Below are 24543 nucleotides of genomic sequence, written 5' to 3'. Positions count from 1 at the left end.
TGTAAGAAATTGCATTCCCCAAAACTAAAACCATGCTGCTTACTCAACTGAGGTAAAAAATGGAAGACTATCACGCCTGTAATCCCAGCACTTTGGGAGGCCAAGGCAAGTGGATCATGAGATCGGAGATGGAGACCATCCTGGCTTACATGGTGAAACCCCGTCTCTACTAAAAATACAGAAAATTAGCTGGGCATAGTGGTGGACGGAGTCTTGCTCTGTCACCCAGGCTGGAGTGCAGTGGCCGGATCTCAGCTCACTGCAAGCTCCGCCTCCCGGGTTTACGCCATTCTCCTGCCTCAGCCTCCTGAGTAGCTGGGACTACAGGCGCCCGCCACCTCGCTGGGCTAGTTTTTTTGTATTTTTTAGTAGAGACGGGGTTTCACCGTGTTAGCCGGGATAGTCTCGATCTCCTGACCTCGTGATCCGTCCGTCTCGGCCTCCCAAAGTGCTGGGATTACAGCCTTGAGCCACCGCACCCGGCCGATGGGTTTTTTTTAAATATGTGTTTTATCAGAGAATATTTTAAATTTTTACACGCAATAAACAAAATAGTATAATAGACTGATGCTCAGCCTCAACATCTACTAATTAAGTCTCATTTTTGTTTAATTTCTACTTCAATTCCTTCCCCGTCCCCACTTTTTTACTGTTTTTATTTTCTGTAAGATAAGATGTATATGCATTGAAACATAGTCTTTACTGTACCTTTCTGACAAATCAATACATCTTATATACTTTTCCCTTTCAAATATAGAATTACTGCCACTTAACAATTATTAATGTGCATGTGAATCACCTGGAAATACTTGAAGTTTAGATTTTGATACAATATATCTGGGTTTTGCCTGAAAATGTGTATTTCTACCATGTAGAGCACATGATAAGTACAAGATCTCTTTGTCTAAAATGTATAATACTTGAATAAAATTAAGAAAAATTGGGCTGGGCACGGTGGCTCACACATGTAATCCCAGTACTTTGGGAGGCCGAGGTGGGCTAATCACCTAAGGTCAGGAGTTTGAGACCAGCCTGACCAATATAGAGACACCTCATCTCTACTAATGTAGCAGGATGAGCAGCAGACAAAACTCCTCAGACACCGAGTTAAAGAAGGAAGGGGGCCGGATGCGGTGGCTCAAGCCTGTAATCCCAGCACTTTGGGAGGCCTAGACAGGTGGATCATGAGGTCAGGAGATCGAGACCATCCTGGCAAACACGGTGAAACCCCATCTCTACTAAAAAGTACAAAAAAAATATAGCTGGGCGAGGTGGCGGGCGCCTGTAGTCCCAGCTACTCAGGAGGCTGAGACAGGAGAATGGCGTAAACCTGGGAAGCAGGAGCTTCCAGTGAGCTGAGATCCGGCCACTGCACTCCAGCCTGGGTGACAGAGCGAGACTCCGTCTCAAAAAAAAAAAAAAAAAAAAAAAAAGAAGGAAGGGGTTTATTCGGCCGGAGGCATCGGCAAGACTCCTGTCTCAAGAGCCGAGCCCCCCGAGTGGGCAATTCCTGTCCCTTTTAAGAGCTCACAACTCTAAGGGGGTGCATGTGAGAGGGTTGTGATCGATTGAGCAAGCAGGGGGTACGTGACTGGGGGCTGCATGCACCGGTAATTAGATCGGAACAAAACAAGATAGGGATTTTCACAGTGCATTTCTACACAATGTCTGTAATCTACAGATAACATAACTGATTATAGGTCAGGGGTCGATCTTTAACTACCAGGCCCAGGGTGCGGCGCCAGGTTATCTGCCCGTGGATTTCATTTCTGCCTTTTAGTTTTAACTTCTTCTTTCTTTGGAGGCAGAAATTGGGCATAACAAGATATGAGGGGTAGTCTCATCCCTTACTAAAAATACAAAAGATTAGCCAGGTGTGGTGGCACATGCCTGTAATCCTAGCTACTCGGGAGGCTGAGGCAGGAGAATTTCTTGAACCGGGAGGTGGAGGTTGCAGTGAGCAGAGATTGTGCCATTGCACTCCAGCCTGGACAAGAAGAGCAAAACTGTATCTCAAAAAAAAAAAAAAAAAAAGAAAAGAAAAGAAAAAGAAAAATTGACCTCAGGTAAAAGAAGAAATCAAAACGCATGTGCAATATGCTATCTGTAGGAGCATTTCGTCAACAATGACTCACAGTCATATGTGACCTTCACGCACGTCCATGTAAAGACACCACCAAATAGGCTTTGTGTGAGCAACAAGGCTGTTTATTTCACCTGGCTGCAGGAGGGCTGGGTCTGAAAAGAGAGTCAGCACAGGGAGATAGGGGTGGGGCTATTTTATAGGATTTTGGTGGGTAGTGGAAAATGACAGTCAAAGGGGGTTTTTCTCCTATGGGCAGGGGTGGGGGTCACAAGGTGCTCAGTGGGGGAAGTTCTGAGGCAGGAGAAGGAATTTCACAAGGTTAATCGCTCAGTTAAGGAGGGGCAGGAACAAATCACAATAGTGGAATGTCATCAGTTATGGCAGGAACTGGCCATTTTCAATTCTTTTGTGATTCTTCACTTGCTTCAGGCCATCTGGATGTATACGTACAGGCTTGGGCTCAGAGGCCTGACATGACCTTTACTGAATTGCCGAAAATTCAGTCATTTATACACCAAGTGCACACATATTTCATGGTTTCCTATTAAAATTGCATTTAATACCTTTAGAAAATCAACTCAGTTTTCTTATAAAATTAAGTAACATTTTACATGACAATATAAATTCCATTTATATTAAACTTAATCATACATAATTTTATTAGGCAGTGTCTGTGTGTCTACCACTGAATATTCTTTGAGTTCCAGCATTTGCACAGGCACCACAGCTGAGAAACACAGATTCTGGGTCTTTGTCTGTGTGACTGAGCCAAAGGTGGACGTTATGTTCAACTGTTGAAAGGCATTTTTATTGCCATTCCGACTTGACAATGATACATCTAAAAAGATAATGGAATGGATGTTAACTCCTGTCAAACAGATCACTAGCAATTTCTTCCTTATGCAGAAGTTGCAATGAGCCAAGATCATGCCACTGGATTCCAGCCTGGGCGACAGAGCAAGACTGCCTCAAAAAAAAAAAAAAAAGAAGAAGAAGAAGAAAATAAAGGAACAAAGATTTGTTTTCTGAAACACAACAGCCAAAAGCGAATAAGTTCAGTTTCAATAAATGGACCAAGATCTTCAAAGACATTTTCTAAAGAAAGCTTTGCAAATGGCTGAGAGACATTTGAAAAGATAATAAAAATTATTATTATTATTTTTGAGATAGAGTCTTGCTCTGTCGCCCAGGCTGGAGTGCAGTGGTGCAGTCTCAGCTCAATGCAAGCTCCACCTCCTGGGTTCACACCACTCTCCTGCCTCAGCCTCCAGAGTAACTGGGACTACAGGCGCCTGCCACCACGCCTGACTAATTTTTTGTATTTTTAGTAGAGACGGGGTTTCACCGTGTTAACCAGGAAGATCTTGATCTCCTGACCTTGTGATCCATCCACCTCAGCCTCCCAAAGTGCTGGGATTACAGGTGTGAGCCACTGTGCTTGGCCTCAAAATTACTTGAGAGAAATGCAAAGCACAATCCCAGTGAGCTCTTACCTCTCACCCATTAGCATGGCCACTATTCAACGCACAAAAGGAATCAATGTTGTCAAGGATGCAGAGCATTTAGAACCCCCATGCACTGTGGTGGGAGAGAATAATGCAGCCCCCAAGAAAATTTGGATGGAGATTTCTCAAAATATTAAAAATAAAATGCATCTTGGTGTGGCAGCTCCTGCCTGTAATTCCAACACTTTGGGAGGTTGAGGTGGGATAATTACTTGAGCTCAGGAGTTTGAGTCCAGCCTGAGCAACATAGTGAGACCCCATCTCTACAAAAATTAACCAGGTGTGGTGGCATGTTTCTGTAGTTTCAGCTACTGGGATGGCTGAGGTGTGAGGATTGTTTCAGCCCAGGATGTTAAGGCTGCAGTGACCATTACTACACCACAGCACTCTAGCCAGGGTGACAATGTTAAGATGTTATCTCAGGCCGGGTGCGGTGGCTCAAGCCTGTAATCCCAGCACTTTGGGAGGCCGAGACGGACGGATCACGAGGTCAGGAGATTGAGACCATCCTGGCTAACACGGTGAAACCCCGTCTCTATTAAGAAATACAAAAAAACTAGCCGGGCGAGGTGGCGGGCGCCTGTAGTCCCAGCTACTCGGGAGGCTGAGGCCGGAGAATGGCGTGAACCCGGGAGGCGGAGCTTGCAGTGAGCTGAGATCCGGCCACTGCACTCCAGCCTGGGCGACAGAGCGAGACTCCATCTCAAAAAAAAAAAAAAAAAAGATGTTATCTCAGAAAAATGAAATTATCCTACAATCCAGCAATTCCATTTCTGGGTATCTATCTATGTATGCAAAGCAGGAGCTGGAATGGACATTTGCACACACATGTGTATAATAACATTCCCCCCCGCAAAAGATGAAAACTACTTAAAAGTTTCTTGATAGATAAATCGATAAAGATGTGGCATATGCATGCAATGGAATATGGCTCTACCTTCTGAAAGCAAATTATGCAGGTGCTACAAAAAGTATAAAACTTTAGGACATTCGGTGAAACATGCCAGAAACAAAGTGACAAAGATCATATAATTCCATTTATATGAGCTATCTCAAATAGTCAAACTTACAGAAACAGAAATTAGAATGATATAATTTCATAAGGTGGAGAGAGAGTAAAAGGGGCAGTTAATGCTTCAGGGGTATTGAGTTTCAGCTTTGTAAGATGTGAAAATTCTTGGCTGGGCACAGTGGCTCACACCTGTAATCCCAGCACATTGGGAGGCTGTGGCAGGTGGATCATGAGGTCAGGAAGTTGAGACCAGCCTGGCCAACATAGTGAAACCCCATCTCTACTAAAAATACAAAAATTAGCCAGGCATGGTGGTGGGTGCCTGTAATCCCAGCTACTCGAGAGGCTTAGGCAGGTGAATCACTTGAACCCGGGAGGCGGAGTTTGCAGTGAGCCAAGATTGAGCCACTGCACTCTAGCCCGGGTGATAGAGTGAGACTCTGCCTCAAAAAAAAAAAAAAAAAAAAGAAAAAAAAAGAGAAAGTTTTGGAGTTTTGTTGCAGAGCAATGTAAATATACTTAGCACTGCTAAACTGTACACATTAAAAATATAAGATGGCCAATATCATGTGTTTTCCTGACAATTAAAAATTTGTGAAAAGTACTTAAAGGAGATTCAGCATAATAAAGTGTTCCTAAATTATCTTCAAATTACAAAAGTGTTTTGCTCCCACAAAATCACTTAGATTCATCCAAAAGCACAGAGTGAAAATAATATTCTTTTCATGACTACTTGACTCAACAGGGTAAAACAACCTTCAGCGCAAGCCAAGAACACAAATAGACAAGATAAGCCATGCAGAAAGTTGGGGTTATGATTTTAGAGGAAGACAAATACATGCATAATTTGATTGGTGATGAATATGGCATATTCCTACTAAGCCCCACATTGACTTACAGTGTTTCTAGAGAGTTCCAAATTGACATCCAGAATCACTGACATCCAAAATCACCACTCCCAGGTAAAACTAAACACACCATACACTGACACCAAGAAACCTACCATAAAAAAAAAAAAACATACAAAATTACCAAATAAGAATGAGAAAAGCATTCACCCAAACAATCCTGTATACAACCTAGATATACTACTGAAAAAAAATCCCCATAGATTTTCAAATGGATATGTGTAAATGTGAAGAGCAGATATTTTAAATCATAACTGTTTGAAACAGTTGCCCCAGAGTGTCCGGAGCTGCACGCCCCGGCCATAGCGAATAATAATTGACGATTAAAAACGCCTGAGCTTTATTCATTTCCACCTTACACCTCCTCCCTATCTTTGCCTTTTCCCCTGTATTAATACCTCATAAAAGATGGCGCTCTTCCTGCTTCTTCTTCACCCATTTTTCCCACGCCCGCGAAAATTGCTACCTGACAGCGCAGGCGCCACATGACGTTTGACCAGAGAAACCAATACCTATCTGGCCACACCCTCCGTGATGACATCATTTTCGCCTTGGCCCAACCCCTTCCCCTCCAAGTGTATATAAGGCACTGCATTACTGCCATTAAAAGAGACTTGATCAGAGCACTGTCTTGTCTTCATTTCTCGTATCTCTTGTTCCCCAAATTCCCACCCCCTCTTCCAGGGCCTGCAGTGACGATCCCGCGGGCCGGGATACGTGGCGCCCGAACAGGGACCTGGAAATGAGGGACTCTGTGAGGAAGAGGACGCCAAAGGACGGTCGACCGTTAACAAGGACAAAAGAAATTAAATTTTTTCGATCACCGCGGGAACCTGCCGCGTCAGAATCGAAGGTAAGTGGCGCGTCTGAAATGGGACAAGAATTAAGTCAGCATCAAATCTATGTAGGACAATTAAAAGAGGCTTTAAAGATACGAGGAGTAAAGGTTAAAGGTAATGATTTGTTTAAATTTTTTGATTTTGTAAAAGATACGTGCCCTTGGTTCCCACAGGAAGGAACTATTGATATCAAAATATGGCGTAGAGTAGGGGATTGTCTTCAGGACTATTATAATACTTTTGGGCCAGAAAAAATTCCTGTGACTGCTTTCTCTTATTGGAACCTCATTAGAGATTTAATAGATAAGAAGGAGGCCGATCCGCAAGTCATGGCTGCGGTCGCTCAGACAGAGCATATTTTAAAGGTTAGCTCCTGCTCTAACCTCACAAAGCCTCCGCAAGATACGGAGGAGGATCTCATTTCCCTCGAGAGTGATCATGAGGAAATCAAGTCTCCTCCTGTAACAGATAAAGAAATGCCACACGAAAACAAACCAAAAAAATACCCAATTTTACAGATGCTTCAAAAAGAGGAGGAAATTAATAAGCCTAATCAATCAGAGATAAATTGGGATGATTTAGAGGAAGAGGCAGCTAAATATCATAACCCTGATTTGCCTCCCTTTACTTCATACCCGCCTCCATATAATAAGACACATAATGAGGCTTCTGCGCCCATTGTTATGGCAGCAATAGATCCCAAAGAAGAATTAAAACAAAAAATTGCTCAACTAGAGGAACAAATTAAACTTGAAGAGTTACATCAATCATTGATAATTAGGCTCCAAAAGCTAAAAACAGGAAGTGAAAAAATACCCAACTCAGATGCTATGGAGGGTTCCTTGCGCCCACCTCAGCGGCCTGGACAACATGTTCCAAGAGGGGGGTTGGTTGCTAGCCGACAGAGAGAAGACCCCTCCCCCAAAGACGTTTTTCCGGTCACTGAAACCATAGATGAACAGGGACAGGCTTGGAGGCATCATACTGGATTTGACTTTACTATTATAAAAGAGTTAAAGACTGCTGCCTCTCAGTATGGGGCTACTGCTCCATATACTCTTGCTATAGTAGAATCTGTAGCCAATAATTGGCTCACTCCTACAGACTGGAATACCTTAGTTAGGGCAGTCCTTTCTGGGGGAGACCATTTAATTTGGGAGTCAGAGTTCTTTGAAAATTGTAGAGATACAGCTAAAAGAAATCAACAGGCAGGAAACGGTTGGGATTTTGATATGTTAACTGGTTCAGGTAATTATGCAGACACTCAGGTCCAAATGCAATATGATCCTGGATTGTTCTCACAAATCCAGGCTGCCGCTACAAAAGCCTGGAGAAAACTTCCCGTTAAAGGAGATCCAGGGGCCTCGTTCACAGCGGTTAAACAAGGACCCGATGAGCCATTTTCAGACTTTGTGCATAGACTTATGACCACGGCAGGTAGAATCTTTGGAAATGCAGAAACGGGTGTAGATTATGTTAAACAGTTAGCTTATGAAAATGCTAACCCCGCCTGCCAAGCGGCAATCAGACCTTATCGAAAGAAAACGGATTTAACAGGATACATTCGTCTTTGTTCAGATATTGGGCCCTCATATCAACAAGGCCTAGCAATGGCTGCCGCTTTTAGCGGCCAAACAGTAAGAGACTTCCTCATTAACAAAGGTAAAGATAAAGGGGGATGTTTTAGATGAGGTAAAAGGGGACACTTTGTAAAAGATTGCCATGAAAACCAAAATAAAAATCCAGAATTAAAAATCCCAGGCCTTTGCCCGAGGTGTAAAAGAGGAAGGCACTGGGCAAACGAATGTAAATCTAAAACTGACAGTCAAGGAAATCCTTTATCCCCCAGGCAGGGAAACGGGATGAGGGGCCAGCCCCAGGCCCCGAAACAAGCATATGGGGCAGTCAGCTTTGTTCCAGCCAGCAACAGCAATCCATTTCAAAGCTTAGTAGAGCAACCCCAGGAAGTGCAGGACTGGACCTCAGTTCCACCTCCCACACAGTACTAACACCTGAAATGGGACCACAAACCTTAAATACCGGAATATATGGACCTTTACCACCTAACACTTTTGGGCTAGTTTTAGGAAGAAGTAGTGTCACCATGAGAGGCTTACAAGTCCTCCCTGGAGTTATCGATAATGATTATGAAGGAGAAATTAAAATTATGGCTAGAGCTATTGATAGTATTATTACTGTCCCTCAGGGAGTTAGAATAGCTCAGTTAATCCTGCTGCCTTTGGTTAAAACAGATAATAATATCCAATACTCTAATAGAAATATAAAAGGTTTTGGATCATCAGATATATATTGGGTGCAACCAATTACAAATCAAAAACCCTCTCTAACCTTATGGTTAGACAGGAAGGCATTCACTGGGCTAATAGACACAGGGGCTGATGTAACTATCATTAAACAGGAAGATTGGCCCTCTCATTGGCCTACTACAGAGACTTTAACTCACCTGAGAGGAATTGGGCAAAGCAGAAATCCTAAACAAAGTTCTAAATACCTAACATGGACAGATAAAGAAAACAATTCAGGCCTCATTAAGCCATTTGTCATCCCTTATCTACCTGTTAACCTTTGGGGGCGAGATCTGCTTTCTCAAATGAAAATTATACTGTGTAGTCCAAATGATATAGTTACTGCACAAATGTTAACTCAAGGATACACCCCTGGTAAAGGTCTTGGAAAAGGAGAAAACGGTATCCCACAGCCTATACTAGTTTCAGGACAATTTGATAAAAAGGGGTTTGGAAATTTTTAGCTCAGGCCACTGACATACCTGCACCCCAAAGGTGCGCTGACCCCATTACTTGGAAGTCAGATGAGCCCGTTTGGGTTGATCAGTGGCCTTTACTCAATGATAAACTAAGTGCTGCCCAACAGTTAGTGCAGGAACAACTGATAGCAGGACATATTGTAGAAAGTAATTCTCCTTGGAATACACCTATTTTTGTTATTAAAAAGAAGTCTGGTAAATGGAGACTCTTACAAGATTTAAGAGCAGTAAATAGCACTATGATCCTTATGGGTGCCTTACAACCAGGATTGCCTTCACCGGTTGTGATTCCTCAAAAATATTTTAAAATCATTATTGACCTTAAAGACTGCTTTTTTACAATTCCCCTCACCCTGCTGACCAAAAAGGATTTGCCTTTAGTCTTCCATCTACAAATTTTAAGCAACCAATGAAGCGCTATCAATGGAAAGTCTTACCTCGGGGTATGGCCAATAGTCCTACCTTGTGTCAAAAATATGTAGCTGCCGCTATAGAGCCAGTCAGAAAGACATGGACGCAAATGTATATTATACATTATATGGATGATATTTTAATAGCAGGAGAAATTGGCGAACAAGTCTTACAGTGCTTTGCCCAACTCAAACAGGAGTTAACAGCAGCTGGACTACAAATAGCCCCAGAAAAGGTACAATTACAAGATCCATACACCTATCTTGGTTTCCAAATTAATGGACCCAAAATCATTAATCAAAAGGCCGTTATACGTCGTGATCATTTAAAAACTTTAAATGATTTCCAAAAATTACTGGGAGACATAAATTGGCTTCGGCCGTACTTAAAACTCACTACAGGGGAGTTAAAACCTCTTTTCGACATATTAAAAGGAGACTCTAATCCAAAATCTCCCAGGTCCATTACTAAAGAAGCATTAATAGCACTCCAAAAGGTAGAATATGCCATTGCAACACAATTTGTTACCAGTATTGATTATTCTCAGCCATTAATATTCATTATTTTTAACACAACAATGACCCCTACTGGCTTATTCTGGCAGAACAATCCCATTATGTGGGTACACCTGCCCTCCTCCCCTAAAAAGGTTTTGTTGCCTTATTATGATGCCATAGCTGATCTAATTATCTTGGGAAGAGAAAACAGTAGAAAGTACTTTGGAATAGAACCCTCTACCATTATACAGCCCTACACTCAATCACACATCCATTGGCTGTTACAAAATACGGAAGCCTGGCCAATTGCTTGCGCTTCTTACACTGGCACAATTGACAACCATTACCCACCTAACAAACTCATTCAATTTTGCAAACTTCATGCGTTTGTGTTTCCCCATATCACCAGTAAAGAACCCCTCAATGACGCATTACTAATTTTCACTGATGGATCTTCCACAGGACTTGCCGCTTACACCTACAATAATGTAGTCATTAAATTCCAGACCACTTATACATCAGCTCAGCTGGTCGAGTTGCAAGCTATAATCACAGCATTATCAGCTTTTCCTTGTCAGCCACTTAACATTTACACAGACAGCGCCTACCTGGCTCATTCAATACCCCTCTTAGAGACCGTGCCTCAAATTAAACATATTTCAGACACAGCTAACCTATTTTTACAATGTCAACAACTTATTCAGAAAAGGACTACTCCCTTTTTTCTTGGGTATATCAGAGCACATTCAGGATTACCGGGACCTTTAACACAAGGTAACGCAACAGCCGACGTGGCAACAAAAACTATAGCCACAGTCACTACAGACAATTTACAACAAGCACAAAAAGCACATGCCTTACATCATTTAAACGCCCAAACCTTAAGGCTTATGTTTAAACTTACCAGAGAACAAGCTCGACAAATAGTTAAACAATGCGCCAATTGCATAACGTATTTACCTGTTCCTCATCTAGGAGTCAACCCCCGAGGACTCATCCCCAACGAAATTTGGCAAATGGACGTTACTCACCACTTAGAATTCGGTCAACTAAAATATATCCATGTATGCATAGACACCTATAGTGGATTCATTATTGCAACTCTCCAAACAGGAGAGGCCACCAAACATGTCATAGCTCATTTATTACATTGCTTTTCTATTTTAGGAATACCCAAACAAATCAAAACAGATAATGGCCCTGGTTATATAGCCAAAACCTTTTTACAATTCTGTAATACCCTACAAATTAAACATACCACAAGCATTCCCTACAATCCCCAAGGACAAGGTATAGTAGAAAGAGCTCATCTGTCATTAAAAACTGTTATCACAAAATTAAAAGGGGGGAGCTGGTACCCCGTGAAGGGTACCCCTAGAAACATACTCAATCATGCCCTGTTTATCCTTAATTTTTTAAATTTGGATAGTCATGGAAAATCTGCTGCCGATCGTTTCTGGCATCCTGAATCTCAAAAACAGTTTGCAATGGTAAAATGGAAAGACCCACTTGATAATTCATGGCATGGCCCCGATCCAGTTTTAATTTGGGGAAGAGGCTCAGTATGCATCTTCTCACAAAAAAATGATGCAGCCAGATGGCTGCCTGAAAGATTGGTAAGACAAATAAATCATAACCATTGTCAGTCCAGGGAAGATAAATCTCCCTGAGAAGTTTCTTCCTTTTTGTTTTTCAGAAAATGAAGCCTAACATGAGATTCCTTTGGAAAGTAATCGCTTTATATAGCATAGTGACAGTCTATGCAGGTTTTGGTGACCCTCGTAAAGCAAGAGAATTAATACGAAAACGATACGGCCAGCCTTGTGACTGCAGAGGGAGACAAATATCTGAACCTCCGTCAGACAGAATTACCCAGGTGACTTGCTCGGGCAAGACAGCTTACCTAATGCCAGACCAGTCATGGAAATGAAAAGTGCTGTTTTTACGCCAACAAATCCGGAATCGTCAGAGATAAGATCAAGACTTTACAAGAAGAACTAGAAGAGCGCAGAAAAGGTCTGGCCGCTAATCCATTGTGGACTGGACTCGATGGACTCCTCCCCTATCTCCTGCCATTTCTTGGTCCTTTACTTACTCTTCTACTCTTTTTCACTCTCGGGCCTATAATCCTTAATAAGCTCATGGCATTCGTCAGACAACAAATCGAGGCCTTTCAGGCCAAACCTATACAGGTCCATTATCATCGCCTTGAGATGACTGAAAATGGTGAGTCTTATTTGCCTTAATAGGACCACCTCCCCTGTGTGCTGAACTGGACAGTCAATGACGGGTAAGAGGACGCTATCCCCATCGGAGCCTAAGACAGGAGGGCCGCCCTTGCTGCTGTCTTATCCCATGACGGGCCTAGAAGGTGGGGATGAGTTGACCCAACCTAAGACAGGCGCAGTTCCCGAGGGGTCGTTTTCTCATCATAAAACAATTAAAAGGGGGACCTGTCCGGAGCTGCACGCCCCGGCCATAGCGAATAATAATTGACGATTAAAAACGCCTGAGCTTTATTCATTTCCACCTTACACCTCCTCCCTATCTTTGCCTTTTCCCCTGTATTAATACCTCATAAAAGATGGCGCTCTTCCTGCTTCTTCTTCACCCATTTTTCCCGCGCCCGCGAAAATTGCTACCTGACAGCGCAGGCGCCACATGACGTTCGACCAGAGAAACCAATACCTATCTGGCCACACCCTCCGCGATGAGATCATTTTCGCCTTGGCCCAACCCCTTCCCCTCCAAGTGTATATAAGGCACTGCATTACTGCCATTAAAAGAGACTTGATCAGAGCACTGTCTTGTCTTCATTTCTCGTATCTCTTGTTCCCCAAATTCCCACCCCCTCTTCCAGGGCCTGCAGTGACGATCCCGCGGGCCGGGATACCAGAGCAAGCACCTCCACTCTCAGGAAGACAGTGGCACAATCTTCTGGCTTAATAGACCACAAGGCCACATGGAGCATTGGTGGCACATGGGGTGGGACAGCAGGAGCACTGGTTCTGGAGTTTTGGAGGGCAACTGCAGGCCCCAGTGTAGGCCCCAGCCTCTGGCACACTGGTGCATGCCAAAAAAGGAGCCCTCAGGCCACCACCACGCTCATCAGGGCCCTTGCATCTGTCACTTTGTAATCTGTGCCTGCAGCTCCCTGGTCCCTGAAGGTCCTGTTCTCCAGGAGGCAGATAGCTTTGCTTCCAGCCTCCACACCTTCTTATTTCACCTGTGCAGGATATAAGGATCTGTGCTGTTCCTGTGCCTCTAAGGATCCATGTGCCCAACCATGAGAATAAGAAGGAGGTGTTTTGAGGGAGCCAGAGGCAGTGGCTGGCTGAGAGGAGGGGTGACAGGACCACTACGTGCATGATGTAATGGGTGGTAGGGCAGGCAGGGCTGGCTGCTTCCTAGGCAAGGAAGTCAGAAGATCCAATGGTTTCCACCATCTCCACACTCTAACCAGGGTTGCCAGGGGGAGATCTAAATACATTCATGATCGGATGCTACAGAAATGGAAGCAGCAGCAGCTTCATCTTGGAGTTGCATGGCTGTTATCATGACCAAACAATGGGGAAAGGGCTGACTCTCCAACAAAAGGTATTAAAAAACTCAATATTGAAACTTTCAAAAATTAACTTAAACCTTTCCTTTGCACAAAGTACAAAACATTACTTACCTATTTATGTATGCATAGCAGGAACTAGAAATGACATTTGCACACCCATGTTCATAAACAGTATTATTCTAAAACCAAAAGTTGGAAGCTACTTATATAACCCTTGACATATAAATGGATTTGTAAAATGGAATATACATGCAATGGGAAATAATTCTATTTTATAAAATGAAATTAAGTCACACACTATTATAAAGATAAACCTTGAGGGCTAGGTGTGATGACTCATGCCTGTAATCCACATAATTGGGGAGGTAAAATAAAAGAGAGAGAGAGAATCTCTTGAGGCAAACAGTTCAAGATCAACCTGGACAACACAGGGAGACTGCATATCTTCCAAAAAGGAGTAAATCTTTACAACATTAAGTAAAGAGAAATACGCAAAAAAACAAAGTAACAGGGAGTATATAATTTCATTTATGTGAGATATTTTTAGTAGTCCACTCATAAAAACAGAAAGTAGAATGGTGTTTGTCAAGAGCTGGGGGAGGAGGAACGTGTTACCAAGAAGTGCAAGGTCCTTAATTTTTGTCTTCTTGAGAGAAATAATTTAGCCAAGAGGTAATTTAGTGAAACAAGCAGAGTTTATTTTATTTTTATTTTTTTTTTTGAGACAGAGTCTCGCTCTGTCGCCCAGGCTGGAGTGCAGTGGCGCGATCTCGGCTCACTGCAAGCTCCGCCTCCCGGGATCACGCCATTCTCCTGCCTCAGCCTCCCGAGTAGCTGGGACTACAGGCGCCCACAACCGCGCCCGGCTAATTTTTTGTATTTTTAGTAGAGACGGGGTTTCACCGTGGTCTCGATCTCCTGACCTTGTGATCCGCCCGCCTCGGCCTCCCAAAGTGCTGGGATTACAGGCGTGAGCCACCGCGCCCGGCCCCAAACAAGCAGAGTTTATTAAAGGAAAATAAAGTACACTCCAAGAGGAGTGGGCTGGCCCAACTGAAAACTGCCCTGAGAGTTCCATGTTGCAGTTTTTATTATCTTGCACTTAAAAAAAAAAATTTCCTCATCGGTCTTAAGGGGCTGTTTTTTCTGGTCATTTCTAACTATCGGCCTACTCTAACATTCGCTTCTCAATAGATTGCGACTAAAAATCTTCAAGTCTAGGGGCACTGTGGGTCTTCTGTAACTACTTCCTGCTGATATGAGACAAAGAACTCATCAGTGTCTCATTCTCTTGCTCCCTTTCAGGGAAAGATACCTTCTATGTTTCCCCAGAAGGTTAAACTTGCAGTGTCCAGAGGAAATGTGGAGGAACATGGTTGTCCAGAAGGCAAGTAGATAGATCAGTGTTCCTGTTGCAGGACTGCTTGTAGTCTGAGGTGAGAGAAAACAAACCTGGTTACTAGATTTAGTGAACAAGGCCCAAAAAGGATGGGGGAAAAACAAACAAACAAACAAACAAACAAACATAAGAACAAGGCCAGAGATCCCAAGAAAATGAGATGTCATGAGAATTGGAACCAGTTGGCATCCTAGGAGAACTAGCTCTCAGTGGCATGTTTAGGATGGCTTAGTTTATAAAATCTCTAACTTAATTCTGGCCTTTCCCTATTCTGTTAACCCAGAAACAGCATTTTTCTCCTAGAATAAGGCAAATTCCTTTGTGAGCTACAGCCGGTATGTCAAGACCTCTACAACTTTGGAGAACTACAACCATGAGAGAACTTGTTGCTGTGACTCAGAGTTGGAGCAGTGGTTTCTATTTTGTGAGTCAGTTCCAGAGACAGGTGGTGGTAAGTTGAGGAGGCAATAATAATGCCAGTTATTTCTGTGGTGGCACTTGTGGTGCCAAGCTCATTGCAGAAAGAAATTAGATGAACTGCTCAGTCAATCTGGTGTTGAGTAAATAAGTGTTAAATGGTGTGGTAAATAAGGGTAATAGCAGAGGAGCATCACCTGGGACAATGGAAACTTAAGGGGTGAGGTAAGCCAGAATGTATGTTCTGGTTCAGTTTGCTGGGAGGCAGAGATAAACTTGCATTTCCCAGAGGAATTAAAGTTCTGCAGTTGAGAAACAAGAATGAGGCGAGGTGCAGTGGCTCACGCCTGTAATCCCAGCACTTTGGGAGGCCGAGGCAGGCGGATCACGAGGTCAGGAGATTGAGACCATCCTGGCTAACACAGTGAAACGCCGTTTCTACTAAAAATACAAAAAATTAGCTGAGCACCTGTAATCCCAGCTACTCAGTAGGCTGAGGCAGTTGAATGGCATCAACCTGGGAGGTGGAGCTTGCAGGGAGCCGAGACCGCGCCACTGCACTCCAGGCTGGGCAACACAGTGAGACGCCATCTCAAAAAAACAAAAACAAACACAAAACCAAGAATGAATGTAGGAGGTAAGGTCAGATCCAAACATTAACCAGTGTGCTTTGTTGGCTACCCAATATATGATATTTTGCCAATAAAGTTGCTGCTATCAGGGAGCCAGACATGGGTGATTAGTTTGAATAGGACAATGGGTCCTATTTTCTCACAAGAGCATGTGTCTAATAGTATCAAGGAGAAGCGGAGCGCGGTTTCTATTTTGTGAGTCAGTTCCAGAGACAGGTGTTGGTAAGTTGAGGAGGCAATAATAATGCCAGCTATTTCTGTGGTAGCACTTGTGGTACCAAGCTCATTGCAGAAAGAAATTAGATGAACTGCTCAAGGAGTATCAAGGAGAAGAGTTTTCTGGAAGGAATTACAGAGTTGAAACCTATTGCATAATCTATACCAGCTTGGTCAATACCATGAGTTAGATTGACTGCAAGAAGGGTGACTGAAGCAGAATTCAGTGGCATCATTTTGGATGAATGGTCCAGGAGCTAAAATATTTGAAGGGCCCAGAGAATCTCATTTGGTTAAAAAAAAAAAAAGTTTGAGAGGTATCAATAATGGTGCTGTTTGTGTTACATTGTGCTCAGTCAAGTTCACCCACAAGGGTTCTGGAATTTATGGTATCATAGATGTATAGAGGTGTCAGTTCAATAAGGGTAACAGGGGAGAACAAGGGGCTTAAGGCTGTGGAATAAAATCTTTAAAGCCACTTTAGTTTGTGTTAGAAACAGTACATTAGTAGGGGGAAGCTTTTGTATAGTGAGGTCTCGATCGTAGTTGAAGCCATGTTGGGACTAAGGAGTTGGCCATTCTTGTATTATGACCAAGTAGGACATTCCTACCATGAATGAAGAGGAATTCATGCGTAGCTAACATGTTGAGACATAGGAAGAACTGGCAGACTTTAGTAGTTGTGGAGCTGCCTATAGAGTGCTAAAAAAAAGACTGTTGACAGTTAGTGCACATGAAGGTGATTTTAGCCAGAAGTAAGATTGATGACTATAGAGAATTAGGTTGCATGGTTCCAAGGAAAGTAGATTAGGGCCAAAGTGAGAAGCTTGCTGATTAAGAGATACTGTGAACACAATGAGTATTAGAGAGAGAGATCAATACTCAGATTATGACTTTGAAGTTTAAATCTAGGAGGGGCATAGCAAACACTTCCCTGGAGAGCGTGATGGTTTACAGTAATAAAGGCCTATTAGTAAGTCTGCATAGAGTATTACAACTTGCAATATAAAGGCCAAAATATTACTAACAATTGCTGATGAACTAAGGCAGTCAAAAGTAAAATAACTAAATCATTAGGCTAAAAAAAATCATACTAAAGATAGCTCTTACTGAAACTTTGGGCAGTTCACAAGTTAGGGTTAAAGTAAGAATAAACAGTATCTTTGAAAATAAGATTGCCAATATTGGGACTACCCTACTGTGAGGTAAAGGAGTGGGAGCATTACTTATCCTCTTTTAAAGATAAATTTTAAATCCTCTAGTGGCTCACAGGAGTAGCTGAGTGTTGGTTCCTTAAAGTCTTGTTGGCCAGGTATGGTGGCTCACATGTGTAATCCCAACACTTTGGTAGCCTGAGGCGGGCAGATCAGGAGGTCAGGAGTTTGAGACCAGCCTGACCCAACATGGTGAAACCCCATCTCTACTAAAAATACAAAAAGTAGCTGGGCCTGGTGGTGTGTGCCTGTAATCCCAGCTACTCAAGAGGCTGAGGCAGGAGAATCACTTGAACATGGGAGGTGGAGGTTGCAGTGAGCTGATTGTGCCACTGCACTCCAGCCTAGGCAACAGAGTAAGATTCCATCTCAAAAAAAAAAAAAAAAAAATCTTTCCAGGGTTTTATTCAGAAGTGATGTATTCAACCAGGGATGCCAGGAACTTTGATAACTATTGGGGTATAAAGTATGATAGTAAAAGGCTTATTTTGTAACCGGGTTAGTTGAGATCCCAGAGACCCATCTCTCCAGATTTCAATGAGGACGTGTGACCCTGCCTATTATAAGGGTTGTTGGTTGTTACAGGAGTCACACTCAGTCAGCATCATTTATCCCAACTCCTGCATGGCCGTGTGAAATTAAGTCATGGATTTTAATTTGGTAACCACTGGGTACATTAGGTTTGCATGTAGAAAGGGTTTCTCACATAGGGTTCCAAAGGAACTAAGGCATAGATGTAATTTCGGGGCTGTTCAGATCTGGAGAAGTGCCATGGGCAGTTCTAGACATGGTAAAGAGGTTTCCTGGCATTATTTGCTCAGGGTCCTTTTAATGGCTTCATTAATTCTACCTTCCAGGAAGATTGTGGCCTTAAGGAGAAGTGTAGAATGTATTTTATCCCTAGGGTTTTTGCCACTAATTGAGTATAGTTTATAAAGTAAACATGGACCATTATTACTTTGTGAAGACTGTGAAAGCCCAAACCAGGTGATAATTTCTTTGAGGAGAGCCTTGGCAACTACTTGAGTCTTTTCTGTTCTAGTATGAAAGGCTTCAACCCAGCCAGTAAATGTGTCCACAAAAATCAGAAGGTATTTATAGCCTCAACAGGCTGGGAATTGAGTAGTCTATCTGCCAGTCTTTCTGCTGGGTAGGTTTCTTATTGCTGAACTGGCTGAATTAAGGGAAGCAGCTTAGGGCCTTGAGGATTATTGCAGACACAGAATGGACAGGCTTTACTAACTTTCCAAAAAAGTTTTTTTTTTTTTTTTTTTTTTTTTTTTTAACGTTTGATGGAGATGGTCTCTCCCAAAGTGACGAGAATTATAAAGTGCCCTTATTACTTTCTGTTGGAGGGCCTGGGAGGATAAAGAACCTCGCCCAATTATTACAATTTTTCAAGTTCTAGGGTATATTTGCATTTGATCGCCATTTCTGTCTTGAGTATATTGCAGGTTGGGTAGGTTGTTAGGCAAAGGTGGAATAAGGGCCACAAAAAGTTCCCAGAGATGGTGGTGGCCCTAGCTGCTTGGTCAGCCCTCCTGTTTCTCTGAGCAATTTCATCTTGACCCTTCTGGTGGTGCCAGCAATGAACTACAGCTACTTTCTATGGTAGGTGGATGGGCTGGACTAGGGTAAAAATCTGTGAGCCATATTTAATAGGGGTATTCTCTGTTGTCAAAAGTCTCCTTTCTTTCCAGATGGCTGCATAAACATGAGTACTAAGAAGGCATGTTTGAGGGCATGGTGCCTCATGCCTGTAATCCCAGCACTTTGGGAGGCTGACCTGGGTGAATCACTTGAGGTCAGGAGTTTGAGACCGGTCTGGCTAACATGGTGAAACCCCGTCTATACTAAAAATACAAAAATTAGCCAGGCGTGGTGGAGCACACCTGTCGGTCCCAGCTACTAGGGAGGCTGAGGCACGCAAACTGCATGAACCTGGGAGGTGGAGGTTGCAGCGAGCCAAGATTGCACCACTGCACTCCAGCCTGGGCAACAGAGTAAGACTCCGTCAAAAAAAAAAAAAAAAAAAAAGGCATATTTGAAGTCTGTATTAATAGTAACTTTTTGGTTCTTTCTTAGTTCTAGGGGTTTGGTCAGAGCTGTGAGTTTTGACTGCTGGGCTAAGGTTCCTAGAGATAATTTAAAGTTTTATAAACAAATAAAAACCTATTTGGGGAGCCAGTGTAAGATAATTGGTAGTATTTAGGCAAAACTGAGAAATAGGCACAAAGGAAACTACATTAATAGAGTGCAATATTTAATTCAAGAAGTAAATTTGTATTTATAAAAGTAATAAAATCATAGTTGTACTATGTGCATTTGTAGTAAATAATATTTATTTATTTATTTATTTATATTTTTATTTTTTGAGATGGAGTCTCACTCTGTCACCCAGGCTGGAGTCCAGTGGTGTGATCTCGGCTCACTGTAAGTTCTGCCTCCCGGGTTCATTCACACCATTTTCCTGCCTCAGCCTCCCGAGTAGTTGGGACTACAGGCACCCACCCCCATGCCCAGCTAATTTTTTGCATTTTTAGTAGAGACAGGGTTTCACCGTGTTAGCCAGGATGGTCTCGGTCTCCTGACCTTGTGATGCGCCCGCCTCAGCCTCCCAAAGTGCTGGGATTACAGGCGTGAGCCACCATGCCCAGCTTGAAGTAAATAATATTTAATTACATTACGGCATTTACTGACTACAAATACAGGTAAAAATTATGCTATAAGTATTCTGAATTGCTAAAGGGGTGGGGAAGGACAGTTGAAAGGCAAGTTGTTTCCAAGTATGTCAGTATCAAATGGCAATTTCTAGAGTTTATGTGGTTTAAATACAGGAAACATTTCTCTTTTCTGTATATTTTATACATTTTGCACATACAAATATGACAAGAAACATTTAACAATTTTTGTTAAATTTTTATTAAGAATGTGTTGAAGATAATCATGTTTCTGTTTGAAGAGGGATTTTACTGTAATAAGTATTATCTCTAGAGTCAAAGTTGCCTGTGTTGTGAGCAAGTCATTTTTCTCTATGGCTCTGTTTCTTTTTCTGTAAAATGAGGATAATAATAATACCTATGTTATTAATCATCTGTGAAAATTATTTTTTTTTTTGAGATGGAGTTTTGCTTTTGTCACCCAGGCTGGAGTGCAATGGTGTGATCTCAGCTCACTGCAATCTCCACTTTCTTGAATTTATACCTCTGAGGCAACTATGTCTTATTTTACAGACATGTCTCCAGATGCCCCTTTCTTGTAAATTCCCAAGCATCTGGTAACCAGCATTCTACTGTCTTGCTTATTTCACTTAGCATAGTGTATTCCACATTTATCCACATTGTTTCAAATGAAACGATTTCCTCCCTTTTAATGTTGAATTGTAGTTCCTTGTGTATACCACATTTTTGGAAAAATACATTCATTTGTTGGTTGAAAAACTCATGTAATGAGAAGATATTTCTGTATTAAAGAATGTATTGTAATTCAGTATATACATGTTTTATTAATAGTTGATTTCTACTAAACGCTAACCATTATACTGTATATGTTTTAATAAATTTTATTTTTGGTCTGGCGCAGTGGCTCACACCTGTAATCCCAGCACTTTGGGAGGCCGAGGTGGGAGGATCACAAGGTCAGGAGTTCGAGACCAGCCTGGCCAACATGGTGAAACCCGTCTCTACTAACACCACAAAAATTAGCCAGGCGTGGTGGTGCACACCTGTAATCTCAGCTACTAAGGAGGCTGATGCAGGAGAATCGTCTGAACCTAAGAGGCGGAGGTTGCAGTGACCTGACATTGTACCACTGCACTCCAGCCTGGCGACAGAGCGAGACTCTGTCTCAAAAACAAAATAAAAAAGAAAATAATCATAGAAACTCTAATATTTACTAGCATGTCTTAGACCCAGAACAATATATAATACAAGACAATGCACTCTAGGGCTTTTACTTTTACGCTTGAAGTACCTGGAGTTTCTAGTGCTGATGGAAATCATATATAAGACAGACACTAAAAGGGCGAGTGATGCTAAAGGTCCCATAATTGGCCACTCTGTGAACACAGTAAATGAATTTTCATCAAAAATCACTGAGAGGCTTAGCACGGTGGCTCACGCCACTAATCCCAGCACTTTGGGAGGCTGACGTGGGTTGATCACAAGGTCAGGAGTTTGAGACTAGCCTGGCCAACTTGGTGAAACCCTATCTCTACTAAAAATACAAAAATTAGCTGGGCATGGTATTGGGCACCTGCATCCCAGCTACTCGGGAGGCTGAGGCAGGAGAATGAATCACTTGAACCCGAGAGGTGGAGGTTGCAATGAGCTGAGATCATACCACTGCACTCCAGCTGGGTGTCAGAGCAAGACTCCATTTCCAAAAAAAAATAATTAAAAAAAAAATCACTGAGAAAATATTTGAATTCAATAGCTGCCATAATCTTCAAACATTTTGCAGAGAAAGTGACCAAGGACTTGGATAAAGTAAGGTGACTAAAAATGAAAACTGTAGCTCATGAAATGCATCCACTAAAACAAAAAATTGGAAGAGAAATTCCTCAAGATTGTAATATGAATATGGACAAAAAAGATCATTGCAGAGTTTGAATCTACAGAGATAATTCTATTGTTTTTCCACCATTTAATTCACACTCAAAAATATAAGATTCTGGCCTGGCACGGTGGTTCATGCCTGTAATCCCAGCACTTTGAGAGGCTGAGGCAGGCAGATCATTAGGTCAAAAGATTGAGACCATCCTGGCCAACATGGTGAAACTCCATCTCTATTAAAAATACAAAAATTGCCGGGCGCAGTGGCTCACGCCTGTAATCCCAGCACTTTGGGAGGCCGAGGCAGGCGGATCACGAGGTCAGGAGATCGAGACCATCCTGGCTAACACGGTGAAACCCCCTCTCTACTAAAAATACAAAATATTAGCCGGGCGTGGTGGTGCGTGCCTGTAGTCCCAGTTACTCGGAGGCTGAGGCAGGAGAATGGCGTGAACCCAGGAGGCGGAGCTTGCAGTGAGCGGAGATCATGCCACTGCACTCCAGCCTGGGCGACAAAGCGAGACTCCGTCTCAAAAACAAAAAACAAAAAACAAAAAACAAAAATTAACCGAGTGTGGTGGTGGGCGCTTGTACTCCCAGCTACTCAGGAGGCTGAGGCAGGAGAATCACTTGAACCTGGGAGGCAGAGCTTGCAGTGAGCTGAGATTGAACCACTGCACTCCAGCCTGGTGACAGAGTGGGACTCCATCTAAAATAAATAAATAGAGGATTTTGTATGGAAAAATAAGTTTTACTATGTCACAGAAAATTAAATGTAAAATTCTTCACTTACCATTGTCTCCTAAAAATTTTCTTCCTTTTTGTTGTTGTTGAGATGGGGTCTTGCTCTGTTGGCAGGATGCACTGAAGTGGCACAACGTCAGCTCACTGCAACCTTCGCATCCTGGGTTCAAGCAATTCTCCTGCCTCAGCCTCCGGAGTGGCTGGGACTACAGGCACGTGCCACCATGCCTGGCTAATTTTTGTATTTTCAGTAGAGATGGGGTTTCACCATGTTTGCCAGGATGATCTTGGCTCTTGACCTCGTGACCTGCCTGTCTCAGACTCCCAAAGTGCCAGGATTACAGCACTTTTTAGGCCACCACGCCTGGCCTAAAAATTTTATTACTAAGATATATTTCCTCTTAAGAAATTTCAAAATTCTGATGTGTTTCTACATATGGTGGTACAATATACAACCCACTTATATTAATGCTTTCCTTGTTCTAGCTTTTGTTACATTTTACACACTTTGTCATAGAATCTCATACAATTTTTCTTTTACAAACACAGAAAAACAATGCCGACTTGACTTAATCCTCTTACCTGTGGACAGTGAATTACTCTTATCTCAATTACGTGATCTAAATGTTGCACTAATAACCTATAAATAACCTCAAACACCCCAGTTAAAAACAATTTACCATAGTAAAAACTTCAAACTTCTCATCAGAACCTAAAGTCCACGTGAAATTACGTGGCATGAAGAGAACAGTGAGAAACTAGCCATAATACAAAAATGAAGAAAGGCTCTGGGGCATACATACCTGGGCATAAATACATAAAGACATCACAAAACTGAAGATAAGTAGAAAATAAGAACACAAATCCTCTTTACATTCATAATGAGTTGGTTCTGCAGCCTGGGAACAGATGTCCTCTCCACATGCACAATGAATCTGTTCACCACAATCAATCTGTTCACCACAATGAATCTGTTCACCACAATGAATCTGTTCACCACAGATTATTTTCAATCTCTTACTTGGAGCTACAAATTAACTCCAGGAATATTTATGGCTAATCATGAAGTAACTATTAAACACCCAGAACTTTCTATTTGTTCACTACAATAATACATCAAAACATCCCCATAATTGACAAAGTTTTCCCAGTACTTACCTGAACAAATTGGTAAAATAAACTAATTTATGTCAATTATAAAAACTGAAAGGAACAATAACTAAACAAAACAGCTTATATAAGGTTCTTAAAACAAAATGAAATGTTCTAACTAAAACATAACTTAATACATATATTATGAAATTACATCTAAAAATTTTATGTTCACTACTAAATTTTATAAAAATCATTCTTATAATTTCTGACCAGCTCACATAATAAATACTTCATGAGGTAAAAAAAAAAAAAAAAAAAGAGAATCAAAGAAATTATAGCTCTAGCATGAGCATCAAATAAAAACAGGGAATTTATATGGGGAGATTCTCAACAACAATCCATTAGACTTTAATTAATTAAATAAAAATATGAAAATATAAATGTGGTTTCAGAATGTCTCAGGCTTCTAGATTTCCAGTAAATTATCCATGGTATTAATGTAATCTTCTTTGTTCTAATATTGCTATTTTCTTTGGAAAATAGGTACAAACTCACACAAACACAATTGATCACTCCATAATTTTCTTACACCTAAGGTTTATCTTTAGAGCAACACATTTATATACTTAACTTCATGTAATGGGAACTAACGTTTGTATAAGTTT

The 24543-nt window shown here is 41.9% G+C and overlaps 1 protein-coding gene across 1 annotated transcript in view; it reads left to right on the top strand.

Moving 5' to 3' along the window:
* ZNF721 (zinc finger protein 721) overlaps nucleotides 1-24543 on the top strand; it is a 207671-nt gene that overhangs the window by 93151 nt on the left and 89977 nt on the right. The window lies entirely within an intron of this gene.

Source organism: Theropithecus gelada, chromosome 5, assembly GCF_003255815.1.
Source record: "Theropithecus gelada isolate Dixy chromosome 5, Tgel_1.0, whole genome shotgun sequence".
NCBI lineage: Eukaryota > Metazoa > Chordata > Mammalia > Primates > Cercopithecidae > Theropithecus > Theropithecus gelada.
The sequence above is the reverse complement of the archived record's forward strand: the minus strand, read 5'-3'. Positions and strand labels throughout refer to the sequence as shown.